This window comes from Meleagris gallopavo, chromosome 1, assembly GCF_905368555.1.
Source record: "Meleagris gallopavo chromosome 1, MGAL_WU_HG_1.1, whole genome shotgun sequence".
Lineage (NCBI taxonomy): Eukaryota > Metazoa > Chordata > Aves > Galliformes > Phasianidae > Meleagris > Meleagris gallopavo.
In genome coordinates this window covers 163443391-163460554 of record NC_139404.1, presented here as the reverse complement: position 1 = coordinate 163460554, position 17164 = coordinate 163443391, and positions in this window count along the sequence as shown.

Below are 17164 nucleotides of genomic sequence, written 5' to 3'. Positions count from 1 at the left end.
CAAATATCCTAGAGTATTGGCCGTCCGCCTGGACTTTTCAAGGTCACGCTTTCAGACAGTACTGGTGAAACAGATAAACTTTCCCAATGAAGCTGTCTGAGAGCGGAGAGAGAGATTTGTTCAAAAAGCTAAAAAGCAACTGTTGCCCGCATTCTCCACCAAGAATGTCAACGGTTTACGGGCTGGTTCGGCCCGGTTCCGTGACTAGAAGGGCGGAGGGATCCGCGGATCCGCGCCCCCAGAAAAAAAAAGAAAATAAGGGACCCCGAAATAATTGAAAACAGTGGCAACAATCTGAGGTAAAACAAAGTAATTTACTAAATATGGTATCAACAGAATTTTATAAGGAGAGAGAATGTGAAATTGATAGTGGATCGGCCTTACCACAACGCTGAGATGAGAAGCGCAGGCGAGAAGCGCAGGCAGAGAAGCGCAAGCGAAGCAGCGCAGGCAGAGAAGCGCAAGCGAAGCAGCGCAGGCAAAGAAGAGAGCATCAGGTGACCTTGCCGGGAGTTATATCTCCTCGTTGACCGCAAAGCCCCCTGGGGAAACGTAGCTGCTCTTCTCCTCTGGACAGGCACCCGGAACTTGAGCATCAGCAGTCAAACCCCCAGTGCATTGCATGATGTTATGATGTGGAACACCGATAATGAAAAATCATGAAACCATGACATTTGGAGAGAGTCATATTACTGTTGCTTATGTACTTAGCAGTGTAGCTTGCTAACATTGTAATTCAGAGGTGATGTGCAGGATTTTTATATTTAATGAGACCCACATACCGCATTATCTCACCATCTGGGTAGATCCGGGAATGGCTGTAGAAAGTTCCCATAAGTCATATTAACATCCATCATGCCTTCAGCTCATTGTGAGGCACAACCATGGAAACGTTTCTTTCACTGTGGAGGTTATTTTCCTTTGAAAGTCCACTAAACTTGTGCATCTTGTACAATTTTACGTATCTCCCTCTAAGTTACTAAGTCAGGGCTGATCCTAGTTATCAAAGAGGGGCACTCTGCAAAATACCAAGGGTCCGCCCTTCCTCTTTGCTGAGGCAAACCTCAGCAGATGTAGACAAGATTTTAATAGATACAGAAAAAGAAATGCATAACAACCTCATTAAGGGAATTATAATAGCTGTCAGAATATCTGCAAGAGGACAATATATCAATGTCTAGTTTGTTACGGCAATGCTAACTATGGTAGTTTGCCCCTCTCATAATCTTTCATTCATCTTCTATTGGTCTGATTTCCAATAATACTTCATCACCTCACGCATCCACTCTCCCTTTCAGCTGCCTCACAATTACTGACATAACTCTTTAAGAACAGAAGAATCAGAGCTGGTAAGTGGCAGTAATAAAAAAGCAGTTAGTGGTCTACCCCACTGCTAGCCCTGATATGGTACATTAGAATGGTTTCATTTTCTTTCCCTCTCTACCATCCCGAGGGCCATTTTGTCCCATCCCAACATCTGCAGGAGGTCAAGATCCAAAGAACCCAGGGATTTTACACCATCTGCCACCAAAAAAAGAGGAAAGGAAGGCCCTAAGTGTAGTTCTAAAGAGCTACTTGAAGTTATTTATCACTGTAATGGCAAACCAATCATTATTAATTGGACCCGCCCACTCTCTTTCATGTACACCGCAAGGCCAATGAGACATTATTAAAATAGATCTAATTTGCTGCAGCTGGAGTTCTCCCCTCCTCCCCTTTCACTTTCCTTGACCCTTTGGGAAGATGAAATGGAGCCAAGTGGTTTTGCTACTTTACTTTCAGGGGAAGCCAGCTCCTCTTTTCTGCTGGGGATCCAGAGTTCCTCTGAATCAGGAGCTGTCTGTAAGGGGCACAAACCACTTCTTATGGGGCTGTGACAGCTGCTGAAACTGCTTCTGAAGCCATGGGATGAAGGACAAGTAGAAACTCACACCAGAGACTCCATAAAATTGTTCTCTTCTGCATATTTAAATATATTTTTATTCCACCTGCCTAGGGAACAACAGTCCCAGTCAAAAGACAAGAAAACAACGGACTTCCAGGCTTTTCTGTTCATGTGTCAGTAAACAGCTCTTCTGCTGAACCCAATTTTGTACATTTTAGTCAGCCGTGGTTACAATAACATGTCTTGAATGAAATGTGCCAATTGGAGGAAATTGTCAGCTCATTATTGTGGCTAACAACTGAGATACGAATGCTTCAGTCAAGAGCGGGAGGCGATTTTGTAAACAAGGAGTGTTCCTAGGGGGATTTTTATGGTTAAAATCAGTATGAAGTAGACTTGAAATAATTGTAGTGACAAAAGGTTCAGCTCTGCTCCAGCTGGAGATGACGACAACCTTCCACTACTTTCAACAGGGTCAGGATCACACCCTTTGTGGGAGTACACTTAGCACTGGTCTGTGTTGCTTGCATGTGCCCTGATAAAGCGTGGAGTTCAGGTCAGCCAACTTTAACTAACTAATTAAATGGCCCAGTGCCTGTCTGGATGCCACATCCATTTGACTGGTCCAAACATGCTTCCAATAGCAACCCCCAGCACTGGCGGGATGTGACAGCTCTGGGCATAGATCTGAACTCTGCTGCCCAGTAATCCCAGTGACCAGAAGCTGCCTGACCTACTTTTCAGGTCTCCAGCGCTGTTTTGAAAATGCCTCTTCTCTTGGCGTTGCTGACTTTTGTGAGCACAACCACATGCCTGCCCTTGTAAAGGCAGAGGACAGTGGGCTGTGTTCAGCCTGGAGGGCAAGGACGAGGATGGAGTTGTATGCAGAAAGGCCAGGAATTGGGCCATAAAGCTTCAAAATTCCCCAAGACCAAGGAGACCTCCACAAGAAGCTGAGAAAGGCCAGGCACAAGGACAGAGTGGTGGCAGGCATGGGAACATTGGAGGCCAACCGAGAGTTTAGCGCTGTCTCCATGCTGTTTGACACAATTAAACAGACATTCATCTTTGTCTTTTAAAGGTTTATACTCTCCTCAGTGTAGCACAGAGATGAAAAGCACTGATCCAGAATGGGGACAAATGGCAGCATGGGATTAGTCAGGCACACAGTGCCTTATACAAGGTCTCCACAGTCACCCTAGAAAATGGTGGGCGCTTGGAGGAAGGACTTCATGAAATGCAAGCCAGAAAGATGCCTGCTGAGGCTAGGGACAAGGGGAACAGAAACCAAACTGAGGCCTTGCAACTCTCTGCAATTGAGCTGGAATAAAATAATCTGGAGGGAAAAAAATTCTGGTTCTTCTCTCAGAGCTCTTCTCCCTATTCGACTTTTCTGAACACAGAGGCTGCATGTATAATGACAAGGTGTGAACTTGAAAAAAAATGTTTTATGATGTCATCATGTGCTTTCCATCGTTAAATAAAAAGTGTGGAATGAACAACCTTAGGTCACTACAAAGAACAAGCTTTCAGTAAGGCAGATAAGAAAAGGAACTTCTATTTTCAAGTCTCAATGAGTACCAATCAGAAAGTGCATTATGCTAGTACTGATGCTTCAACATTCATCCATAGTATATGAAAAATTTAAAATAATATTGACCAGCAACCCAGTAACTGGTCATTTTTATTCCATGAGTTGTGAAACAAACTGTAAAGTAAACAGGTAAATGCTGGATGTTTTATTTTGTCTAGTCCAAGGTGAAAGCAAAATGTTTGCACACCCAAAGGTCTGCAGCTGGTGCTTATCAGAAAATGAGTCATGTTTCCATGTTTAAGCACAGAAGCTCCTCAGCACAGCTGTGTGGCTCCAGTCATGCTGCTGTTTGGTGAAGGCTTTCAGTACCACTGGCTTTCAGGCCATGCCAGAGAGCAACTAGACACAGATGAAGGCATCCCTTGCTGGTAGGACCCAAGCTGAGGTCACCAGCTCTGATAAGGACCACATGTGCCTTTTCTAGTAAAACTGCAATTTCAACAACTTAACATCAGCAAAAATGCTTCTGTCTCTGAGGAAGGAATGAAAGTACAATGTTTCCAGTGGTATGCCTAAGGGAAGACAGGTTTGAGATTAGAAACATCCCATGTACAATAAATTGGCACCCTTCCCTAAAGTGCCTTCTCCTTCCTTGCACAGACAACTTTGTCCTTCCCTTTACCTTTCTGTGCCCTCCTTTCCCTTTTAGAGATCCTTCTGCCTCAGAAAATACTGCTCTTTCTATGGGATATCTTCCATTTATATACAAGAAACTGAGGCTGTGGTGTCGCAGAACATGCAACAGCTTGTGCAGTGGTTTGCCAAAGGGTGGGATTTCTGTTGCTCCTCTGCTCTCTTGCCTTGCATCCTTGTTTGTCACACTCTTCCCTTAGCTGGTTTAAATTTCTGAAATTATCAAAATCCATGCCTTTCCTTTAGATTTATTTTCTGCCATTTTCGTGTGTTCTTTCAGCCCATCCAAAAGAGTGAGCTGGGACCTTTAGTATGGGGCTTAACTGTCACTCTGACTGGTCCAGCTCCCTGAAAAATTACTTTGACACAAAAAGACAGCACAGAGCCATTTGCCAAGATGCTGAGCAACTGCCGTTCTCTGCTTGAAGCCATTTCTATTCTGATGGTGCTGCTAAGGGAGATGCTCAATGCGGTGAGCTCCCAGGTGTTGGCATGGAGGGCAGGCAGTTGTACTCATCCCATTTACAGGGATCACAAAATGAAAAGCATCAGCAGAGATGACTGTTCCCTTTATAGATCTATGCACACACCTGGACACATGATGGTTTGGTGAACAGCTGATAAAAGATGTATGAAATAAAATGGAGATGAGTGTTTTCATCTCAGGCACCTGGCAGAAATCATGTATATAATGTGGGAAATAAAATGCAGCCCCTAAAATCCGGTGTGCTAGAGGTGACTGTGAGCTCAACATATATTGGCATCTACAAAAAGACCTGCAGTTACATGTAAGCAGGGTAAAACTACTGGGATGAAAAGTGGGACACCTAACCAGTCAATAAATCTGGTGTAACTACTCAGAAAAGGACCCATCTCTGTAGTGTGCATGTATGCAATTAAATACGGCAGCTCTCATTTTGCAGAATGAATGTGAGAAAATCTTAGATGTCTGAAGGGCAGTTTGTTCCATACCAGTTTTTCCCAGCCTAAATCTCAAAGCTGCTTTCTTTCTACAGCAGCTCAGTATCTTCGATTCCTTCACGCTCCTAGTTTGCACAAAGCCGGACAATAATGTCTCCGAGATCACAGGCAGACATATAGGTGCACATCTGAGATGAGATACACCTCATTGCTTCCCAGAGGGTCCAAGCAGGTGGTGGCTTATGGAGCTGCCTGAGGAGCTGCTCTCACTGAGGCAGGTCTCTGCATCATGCTGCGGATGCCTCTGATAAACAAGGGCTTCAAAAATCCACGCATTTCTTTTGTAGCCCTGTCTCTGCGTTGTTTGCTGTATTTATCTGAGACGAAGCACAAACCTTTATTTTTTCAGATGTTAAAATGCTGAATTTAAAAAACAAACCAAAAGCCAATTTCATTCTATTCGATCTGTCATTTTAAAGATGAAACCATTTTTTTTCCAAATTGAGAACATTTTGTGCTGTTTTAGAAAAGCTGTTTGAGAAGACACGCTGAAGAGAGATCCGCAGACCTTGAGAGGAGAAGAGGAGATTCTTTGTGAGAAGTCATTAATATTGATTTCACCTGACACACCTGCAGGAAGTGAACAAAATTGTTCCTGTTGTACACAAGTGCTCTCTACAGAAATCAGTCTTCTGGTCTGAACTGGAGAATTACTAATGTAAACAGGAAAGGCTTCCATTTCTTTTGTGCTTTTGCTGCTCAGTTGCATTGCTTGATTTGGCATTTGTTATAACACTCCTATAGGTAGAATCAGCCCTCCCTAGTAGCATGAAGGGTGTTAAATATTTTCATTTTAAAGACTGTCAGCATTAGGGGAGCTTGGGGTTAATAGGAGTACTTATTGCCCTTCACGAAAGACAGTCTAGTAAGAAAGCCTATTTTCTTCAGATACTAATTAGACAGGTACATAATTAAACACCTTAAATAATGAAATAGAGGCTGTGTAAAAGGCTAAAAATAACTGGCCATAAATTAGTCATTCAGCCTGGATTAATAAATAAGCTCTGGATGTCAGCTCACAATGATTTCCCTTCTGCAATTTGACCACCAGGACACTCATCACAAACACATCAGACTCTCCATCTAGGCACTGCTCTGTTGCATTTCATCGTGCTCCTGGATCACTGCACCTTCCAGAGCTGGAGGGCTTTGTGTATGTACTGAGTCTGACCTGATTCTCATATGGACATCTTGGCACATGGATGTAAGCAGAAATGGCACGTTGCCCATATGTATAGTGGAGATGTAATGTGAGATAGTACAAAACTTTGTGTGAGAGAGCATACTCTTCAGTAGAAAGGCTTTGGGAGGAGAGGGCTTGCAGTGCAGTTGTCCACAGCTGGGAATATATATTCAACATCTTTAAATTTTCCATCTTCACCTATGTGTAAGAATGGCTGACCTGGCTGACCTGGCTTTAAGATGGGGACCTTGTGCAGATAGACAGCTGTGTCTGTAGTGGATCTGCCTGTGGCTACGGAAGGTGATTGTCCCCCTCTACTCAGCTCTTGTGAGGCCCCATCTGGAGTAGTGCATCCAGGAGGAGGGACGCCCAGCACAAGAAAGATGTGGAACTCTTGGAGAGGGTCCAGAGGAGGGTCACTAAGATGATCAGAGGGCTGGAGCACCTCTTCTATGAGAAAGTTTGAGGGAACTGGGCTTGTTTAGCTTGGAGAAGAGAAGGCTCTGAGGAGACCTCATTGTGGCCTTCCAGTACTTAAAGGGAGCGTGTATGACCGTTTTCGCGGGTGGATAGTGGTAGGACAAGAGAGAATGGTTTTAAACTGAGACAGGGGAGATTTAGGTTAGATATTAGGAGGAAGTTTTTCATACAAAAGGTGGTGACACACTGGTACAGGCTGCCCAAGGAGATTGTGGGTGCCCCATCCCTGGAGGCATTCAAGGCCAGGCTGGATGTGGCTCTGGGCAGTCTGGTCTGGAGGTTGACAACCCTGCACATAGCAGGGGGGTTGAAACTAGATGATCATTATGGTCCTTTTCAACACAGACCATTCTATGATTCTATGATTCTATGTGGTAAGCCGCTGCTCATGATGACCTGCCTTGGTGATAATAGGGCCAGAACTTCATCCCCAAAGCCTTGGTGTTCTTGGGAAGGTAATTCTCTCTGCTGCCTCCTTCTCTTTATTTGCAGAGTGAGAGCACATGTAACCAATCCAAATGAAGCACTGTGAGCATCACTAACTGAGTGTTATCATTTATTTTTAGCCAAGTTTCCCAGGAAAATTAGACTTCTATGATCCTACCGTCTTTGCTTTACTGCTGGTCTCCCTTTAGCAACTGCTGCTTCATTTAAAGCAATTCTGATCCAGCAGCAGAGGCTGTCCTGTGAGCACTGTGAAATCAGGCAGGCGAGTAGAGGAAAGGCAAACCAGATTGCTGCGGTCACCAGAGGAAAGCCTGCAATGAATGCACAGCCATATAGCAGGCACCAGAGAATCCACTTACAAAAGAGACCACAGCCACTGGAAAAGCTGTGAGCAAACTCACAGATTATATAATAAAGAAGACCCACTAACTGTCTAAGTACCCTTGCACAAGAAGCTAGTTGCTTAACTTGGTTAACTTAAATGATAAGGGAAGGGCAAATTATTTTTGGAAGAAAAAAACCAATACCACTTCTCCATTGACCTTTTGCCCTTTTCTAAAGTGTTGCTCAAACTAAATCTTCATGAATGTTCTGAAATATTTAGTTACTGTCTTCGCTTCACTTTTTTTTCTTTTCTTTTTTTTTCCTGTGTATTTTTGGACTGTGGCCAGAATGGGAAACAGATTGCTGAATACAGCAAAAAGAGCTGTTCTCAAGGTACCTCCATGCCATCTGAAAGCTAGAAATGCTGTAAATCTTGAGCTAACCTGCTCTTGAAACCTTGAAACTTGCTGACGGCGCACATCCCTCATCTGCACTGCCAGGTATGACCGCTGGCTGCTCTTGTGTTAATAGGTCTCACCTTACCAGGGCTGGCTTGGAAGTATTGAGGCAATGCTGCTGTTACCTGTGGCACCGGACAGCTCTGACAGCACTCAGCACTGCTACTTTGCTGTGTACAGTCCAAGCTTGAGCAAGTCACTCTGCTGCAAAATCAGTGCCTCCATTCCACAGCAGGACAAGGGGAAATGGTTTTAAGTTGAAGGAGGGAAGATTTAGGTTGGATATCAGGGGGAAGTTCTTTACTATGAGAGTGGTGAGGTGCTGGAAGAACAGGCTGCACAGAGAGGCTGTGGATGCCTTTTCCCTGGAGGTGTTCAAGGCCAGGTTGGACGGGGCCCTGGGCAGCCTTACAGTATTACATATGGAGATTGGTGGCCCTGCCTTTGGCGGGGGATTGGAGATTCATGATCCTTGAGGTCCCTTCCAACTTGGGTCATTCTGTGATTCTGTGATTCCCTTTATCCTGGGTTTCTGTGCATGGGATGAGAACAGGATTGTATAATCCCAGGGGGAAGGGGGAAGCTCCCTCGATGCTACTTAGTGTTGTGAGATGTATCACCATGCAGTGTGCCCTAGGGACAGGTCTTTCCCTCCCTTGGCCAGCAAGATCAGATCCATAGAGAGGATTGTTCAGCTTGTAGCACTTCTTCCCTCAAACTCTCTTATCTTGCCAATTCTAGCAATATGTCATGGTTTTATTGCGTTACAGTGCTTGGTGATACTACATTGCTTTTTTTTATCAGTGTTATGAAACTTCAGAATGATACTGCCTGAAGAGTTCTGTTCACTTATTCTTTCTCGTTGTTTGGTAAGTCTTTGTCCTTCTCTGATTTAAATGTTCAAGATACAGGCTGTGCCTTTGCTGGGTTATTGCGATGCTCAGAATAACATATCCCTGATGACTGGCAGTATCTCAAGGAACAGTTGTAACACAGATAATGAACAATGTTTTTGTTAAAACTCCAGCAGAATTTCTGGCTAACTTTCAAGATCATGTCAATAAAGGTAGTTTGGGCAAGTCTCAGAAAATTGCAGTTTCCTCATACTCCAAATGAACACATTTTCCATGCTTACCATAAACTGAATTATTGATTACTGTTTGTCAGAGAGTACAACCGAACCTAACAAAGGGAAAGGACAAATGCTGCTGTACCCATTTAATGACAAACAGTGAGTAATTACAGAGTGCAAAATGAATCCAGCCATGTTTAATAGGAAAAATTCTACTCTTTTTTTTTTTTTCTGGACAGTCAGTCTCCTAAGATATATATATGTATGGCTATGTAGTCTTCACTTACACAGATAAGCTTGTATTCACATGAGAGCTGTATTGATTTCCTGGACAACAGCCGAGGGAAGTAAGCCCTGCCACTTCTGCTGAGCACTTAGCGGATGTGTAAATGACAATAAACATAAATAAGATATGTATCACTCAGGTCTGTGCTGTGTACACATTTGGAGTGCCACTTGTTGATGGGAGTGTGCCAGCTGAGCTCAGAGCAGTGTGCATGCAGGAACGACTGCTCAGCTCTGGAAGAAAGGGTAAAAAGCATGCAGAAATCTGTAAGGAGACGTTTCCCCTCTTTGATCATGGAGAAGACATAAAACATTTGTTACATATGGTGCCCAGCGGGAAAAGAGAGACAAGGAAGAACTGTTCAGGTACCCTGATAAAGTCACTTGTGGTAAACTGGAGTTCATTTATACCATCTTAGGCTGATTGATACATGTGAGCACACCATACTGAGACCAGTGTACTTTATGTCCATAGACCAAGTAAACACAGGATATAATAGTACTGGATTCATTCTGTTACTGCAATACTAAAGACTGACACACAGTTGATGAGGCACCCTGCAGCAAGTAACTATCTTTATAAAGGAGACAAGGAATGGAGAAGGGGCACTTTATTTTTCCCACCTTAGAGAGGCGGAATTGGACATAGGAGAGATTAATTGCCTTTTCAGTTATCACCAAGGAAGCCTGCGTCTGAGCCGGGAACTAGTTTCATATCTCCTGATTCCCAAACTACAGCTTTAATTATCCCTTCCTCTCAAGTAAATGAAAACATTTATGAGTTAGTGATGCCAATGAGGTCATGCAGTGATGGGACATAGGCCAGTGGAATAAACATAAACTATAAGTACAATTGCATCACCTCTGCCTGTAAATCAAAACCGTTCTTTTTCTGCCAAGAAAAGATGCATGCCTGTTTATTTCTTTACATGATCTTAATAGATTAGTTTTGAAAGTTTTCTTTTCATCTCTAAAGGATATATGTTAATATCTGCAATCCAATCCTGCATCCCTTACAAGGTGGAAATACTGCTGGGTGAATTATATGAATGCAGGTGAACGCTATTGCTCACTGCAATAGAATTTGCTACTCACTTTTGCCTGTCTCTGAACTTTCAGAGCAGAAATGTTCTGGGTGGGGGGAGGGAGATGGGAACAAGACAATGGAGATGTTCTCATCACATTATTCTCAGAGGCTGCGCCAAAAAAAGGAAAGAGCGAGCTCATGCCAAGCATACTGCAAATTTTCACATAATTTCTGTAAATGGGTTGCATTAGGAGACTCAACTGTTTAAGTTATGCAGAATCAATATGCTGTCATCCATGAATATGAACACGTCTCAAGGACAGTTTCATTTACACAGAGTGGGGCAAGGGTAGTTGGGAAATGATGCTGAGGGCTGAAATTAATCCGGAAGAGTCTGCTGGACGCATAACAGAACAGAAGCCCAATAGGTGAACAATTTATGTAGGGATAATAAAATCTAGGAGATTTATTTATTTGTGCTGGTAGCTATGTAACTTCTTATAGATTTTATGTCATTATTTAATGACAATGTCATAAGGATAATGTCATACTCACATAACAGAACTGTTTTTTCCATGAAGCTTGGAGTTTTGATCTATTCCTTCCAACAATCCCACTGCACTTGATTTCAATCTCAATACATTATAGTAAATGTGATTTCCAAATGCTATACTGTATTTTATATGGAAAACTCATCATGGTTGTGGTGTTTTTTGTTAAAAGTCACAATGTACTCAGAGGAACTGAATTCTCATATGGCTAGCAATCCTCTGTCTTCCTTATTGCCTATAGGGCAGAAAAGGTTGTTACCAGCAACATAGCACTTACTCACCCTTTGCTTTTCCAGATAGAGGAATAGAACCCTTTGAATGTCAAAATAAAATTTTAAAAAAATCTGCATTTTAACATATTAATCTTCTTCTATTTGCACAGAAGCTTAATAAAAACCTCCTCCTTTTCTCCTGAAGAAGGAAGCTCAATAATTCTTGCTTGAAAATATCTTGAATAACATCAGGTTTACTCACAGGAGTGCTATATGGAAGCACTGAGATTAAATTCAATTTTTCTCCTGTCATTTCTTAGAAGAAAACACGTGAAATAAAAAACACGATATAGGAGAATATGAGGCTCTGGCAGCCTGGCATCTTTTTGAAACTGTCATGGAAAGCAACAATGATGCCAAATATATTCTGCTTTGTCTAAGCCAGATTCTTACTAAGCAGTGGCAAAATATGTATATATATACATGTGGAATTTGATATGTTCATCAGCTTGAGTGTGTTTGGAAACAGAGATTGGAATTTGCAATGTTAGGAATTCAGTAGGAAACAGTTAAGAAAATGGCAATGTTTTCCAATCATTTTGCTTCTTCTGTTCCATTAAGAGTTTTTTTCAAGGAAAATGAGGATCCCACATACGGTAGTAAAGCTTTGATCTCAGGGAATAGTTGCAAGCTTTGTGAAAAGAGGGTGCCATTTCTTTGTGCAGTGACAATGCTGCTTCTCTGCCAAAGACATAGTTAATGTTCGTCCCAAAAGTGAAGTCAATAGGGGAGAGTTTTGTCCCACAGAAATTGCCATGTTAAACTACGATTGTGGTAGTCATAGTGTAGATGGATTTATCCTTCTATATTAAGTATATTCTAACTGGCTGCTATAAAAGCCTTGAAAAGAACCTTAATTAGAGACCATCCCTAGTGCAATCTACTTTTTTCCCTCTTTATTTGTAGCTTTTTTGAACTGCAGCTTTGCATTCCATGCTTGCAGGTTGAAGTCACCTCCTTGCTGCCTTTTTTCTCCTTCAAGCATAAAAGATTTCTACCAAAGGCATGGACACAGAGTTGTGCACACCTCACTATGCTGTGGGCACCATAGCTCCCTTGCTTAGAATTAATTTGCTGTCTTTGCTTTCCATCCCATTTTCCTTTATCATGGTATACAATTGAGGCAGTTCAAGCCTGCTCTAGGTTGATGTAAGGAAGCACAAGTTTGAACCTCAAATTCAAGCTTTGAAGTCTAGGTGATATAATAATCTACAACCTAGCTCTGGAGCATCTGAGAGAGGTTCAAATTCTGACCAAGACAGGGAGAAATAAGTGAAATTTGTAATTCCAGGGGGCCATTGTGGATGGTTCATAGAAGCACCAGAGTTTTTACAAGATGTGCAGAATTGTAAGCAGGAGTTTGCAGTGCAAGACAGCAGCCTGGTTACACCCACACCCCCCTTGTTTCTCTGTGGCTAGTACCAGTGCTGTTGGTACTACCTGGTGCTGGGTGTTGCTGAGTAAAACAATATTTGCTCATAAGAGAAAGTTCTATTTCTAACCTCATCAGTAAATTTGAAGCCTGTGTCCCAAACAAAGAATGATTTTCTCCCTCTTTCCAAATTCTACCTATTGTAATTGGAGAAGCTGTCATTTTTCAGACAGTTTTAGATCTTATAAGAATCAGTAAACTGCTGTCCTCAGAGATATCTTTGGCAGTTGTCTTCTGATATGCAGTGCAGTGGTTTTGTGATGGTGAAGGATGCACAATTTGTATTTCCCTATATTCTTTGCTGGTGTATATTTTTCCATAGTGTCATTTCTTATTCATTTCCTCCTTGGATTAAACTATCGCTGTATTTTATATTTGCTTTATACCTTGTTGGTGCTGAGACAGCAAAGCATCGACAACTTTGTACAAGACTCCTGTGAGACCTCGTCTGCAGCACCATGTGTTACTTCTGATAGGGAGCAGACATAGACTCTGGCAAGGATGGTTGGGGAAAGGGAAGATATGAGAGAAAAAAAAAAAAAAAGCACAACAGAAGATCCTGTCTTGTTTAGCTCCACAAACTGAAGGCTCTCTGTTCTCTGTGCATCAGAGAATGTTTTCTGTGCAGCAGAAGGTTAAAGACCAGCATGGAAAAATGGACTTTTCATGTAAAGGCTGATGTTGACATAAAGACCAAGTGGGTATAGGCTCACTATGGATATATTAAGTCTTAGAGTTATGGGAATGTCCCTAATGATTACAGCAGTGAAGTTCTGCAGTCATCTTCCTATTAGAGTACATAAAAATTCATCACTTCAAAGAAGGTTACAGAGAAAGAAAACATGACAGTGGTAGAAAAGGACCAAAGTCAGTGAATTTAGAGGTTTAGTCCAGTTTCTCTATCTATGTCCCAGGTCTAGGCTGTAGACACTTAAATTTGGAAGAGATAATATATCTCATTATATCCCAGGGAGTAAATTCAGCTCAGCCAGAAGTAGGTATTTGGTTGATCTCCAGTAAGTCAGTAGACACCTACTTTTAAGACATCTCAATTTAGATATTAGCACTGGAATCTAATCCTACTCTGAGTTAATTAATTGCATGGGCCACAGAGGCTTGATTCAACTGGCTAAGGAAGAGAGTTTTGTGCCATAAAAGAGGCCCTAGGGCTAGTAAGAAATCTGCAGAGATGAGACAGACGTGACATAGGAGCTGCAGAATGCCAGCTCAGCAGGCACAAGTGCATCTTAGGCACAAGGTGCCTCTGTTTAAGCAACTGAATTAGACCCCAGATGGGAAAATGATGAATCTTACACATTAGTGGCCGCCCTCTTGAAGATATTCTGCCTTCTCGTCTCCCTGCCTCCTCTCTTCTTTTTCTGATTTTCAGGTGTATTTACTTAGCTAAGCTGGCCACAAAGCAAATACAATTATGCTTATTTAAACTAAAAGGAAATCATCTTGGAGCATAACTTTCCTTCCCAAGTAAAGCCTTCCATGTGCATTGGACACGTGAATTCCCTCTGCACAGCTTTGATCCTTCTACTGATTTTCCTCTTAGGTTCCAGCACAGTGAACATTTTAAGATTTACTGCCAGGCTTCTCAGTGACACCAGTTAGTTTTGTCTTAGCCAGGAGAAGTCTTTTAGTAATGTAGGGCAAGGAAGAACTTTAAGGAAGGGCAAACAGCACCAAAAGGTAAAGCACTGGTTCGCTGCAGGATCCCAGTTGCCAACGATTATTAATATGCTCACTTCTGGATTTGTCTTTGGGGCATTCCTTGCACAGTGATGTTAAAAGTCTTGGCAGATGTTAAAAGTAAAAACATTTTGCAGTGTTTGTAGCCTCTCTGTAGGGAAAGAAGGTGTGACTGATCACTGCTTTGCAACCCCTTGATAAAAACAATCAGTGTTACTGAGGCACGTGGAAGGGAAAAACAACCCGAGTCAGACTGCAGTGAGAGATTCTTGGGGGAGGAAGAAGGGAAGGAGAATAAAACAGAAGATTTAAGGGGAGACAAGAGATTATGCAAATATGGTCCGTGAATAGCATTCTGGCAGTACAACCCCTCCAGAGATAACTTGCCACCTGCATTTCTCTAACAGGCACCTCCAGTGAAAAGATGGAGTGGCTTTTGAACAAAAAGGGAAGAAAAGAATTATCAGACTAAGTGCTCTTTAATTCTAGCCACGTTAAGCTCTAAATGCTGCCAAAAGCCAGTAATAAAATTTAATTCTTACTGAGGACATGACGATCAGTCATCCGACCCGGAATCAAAGTCTCCTGGGAGTGTTTCTTCCACTGTAGGGCTTGAGTAGACTTGACCCTCTCAGCATTTCATATTTCATAATTGAACTTCATGCCCCTCACACTTTTAACTTCTTCCCAGATTTAAAAAGAGCATTAATCACTTTTGCTTCAGAGCAGAACCAAAGTCAAACGCAAGACATGGCTTCTAAGATGCCTGGGAGGTTAAGGTAACCAGAGTCTGGGAGCATGCATTAGTATTTGTTTGTGTTGGTGTCACAAACAAACCAAAAAAATCCCAGCAGGAGATTACCAGAATATTGCTGCAATACATGTATTCTAGCATCCACTCAGGCATACAATTGAGCATCACACTTCTGCAGTTTATCTCTAGAGGAGTTAAAAAAAAAAAGAAAAGCTCCCTTTTTAACTGGGTACTTTGTTATGATTTATACATATTTTCCTTAAATAGCTGGGGTTTATCTTCTTCAGCTGCAGGAACTTAGAGCAAATGATAAACGAAAACATCAACCCAGAGCCGGCACTAATGCCTGACACAAACATGTCACTCGATATTTAAGTATTTATTTATTCATTTATGTTTTTGTAGTCTCTTCTTACACGCAGAACCTTTGTATTTATTATAACAATGGTGACAAAATGTGGGAATGGGAAAGGGGAGGAGGAGGGGGAAGGAAGAACATAAATGCAAGCAAGAAAAAAAGCAGTAACATCAAGAGTTGGGAGGAACATTCTGTTACTCCTTTGTCTTGTTTTCGCTTTAACTGAGGAAAACTGATGTGGCGAGTGCGGTCACTGTAACTAGAGGCTAGAAGTGGTTTTCAGGGCCAACTCGTGAAAGGCTGATGGAGATTGGGGCCAGATGCATCCCAGGGCCTCTGTGCACCCACAGATGCCTGAGAGGAGCAGGTTGCTCCCCACACATTGTGATGAGGCCAAGCTTGGGCCAGGCCACAGGCCTGAGCTCACGGGTGTCAGTGGTCACAAAGCCCAGTGTTGCAGCCATGGGGGGCTGGGGCCTGTTGTACTCCCCCTCCTCCCCCCCTTTCCCTCCCTGCCATGTATGGTTATTCATGGTGATGGGAAAGGGCCATTTCACGGCCTGCTGCTGAATGGCACAGTGACAGGTGCTGGGGAGAGCTGCGGGCCTGCAGGGGGCTTGCAGGGCTGCTATGCACCTATCCCTATCTGGGTGCTCTGTCCTGTCACCCCATCAGCAGGTGCTGGGCTCAGGCTTGAGGAAATGGTGACCCAGTAGAGTGAGACTTCCACCAGCAAGGCTACAAATTTCATACAATCCTGGATATTGGCAACTTCTTAAATATTATTATTATTATTACTGTGGGGCTAGATTGATGCGCTGACCTGGAGATGGGACTGGAAAGAGGAGGGGACAAAGGCAACAGACCTGCTGCTTGCAAGGGTCCATGGTTTGGAATCCTTCACAGCACTGGGAAACCGAACCTCCTCTGTGTCATTGGAAAGTTATTAGAAATCTGCTGAGGAGCAGGGCACAGATTGCCAAGGGAGGGCTCAGAAGTCTCTGTACGCTCCACAATACCTGAAATGAACTGGAAGGGATGGGGTGGAGCTGGAAAGCAGATTTCCTGCCATAACGAAAGCTCTCTTTCAGCCTGCTCTGCAACAGTTTTACGATGTGTTAGAATTTACATTCACGTGTTGTTAACCATTCTTCAGTGCAATGAAACGTTTTATCTGTCTGACCCCAACCTTTGCCATATGCTGGTGCAAACTGTTCAACTTAAGCCCAGGCGGGTTTAAAGAAAGGAGGAAAGAAAAGAGGGAGAAAGGAGGGTCCAGAAAGCACATTACTAGGGAGGCTCTGCTATTGCTCTTGATAACTGCCTTCCTCTCCATTTTCCATGGAAACGTTTTGAAAGCCAATTCCAAAAAAAAAAAAAAAAAACCAAAAAAAAAACACTGAGAGAAATGAAAAAGATCCATGCAGATGAATGAATAGTGGCTCAGAATATGCCAGCTCTTCAGTAATTGTCCGCTTTACATACGCTCCTTCATGTCTCTTGATTCCTTTTATATTGTGGAGAGACAGCAATGAAACTTCATTATATTGTGTTAAGGAGAGGCAAAAAGAATGCATTTAAAATTGATCAGGATGTGTTTTATAACATGTTTACTTATTTTATCCTAATTTCCCAATTGTCTTCTCAGCTGAGTACATATGAAAAAACAAGAGATGTGGATTATTGAACAATATTGCCAGAAAGCCCAGTAATTCACAACGAGAGACACC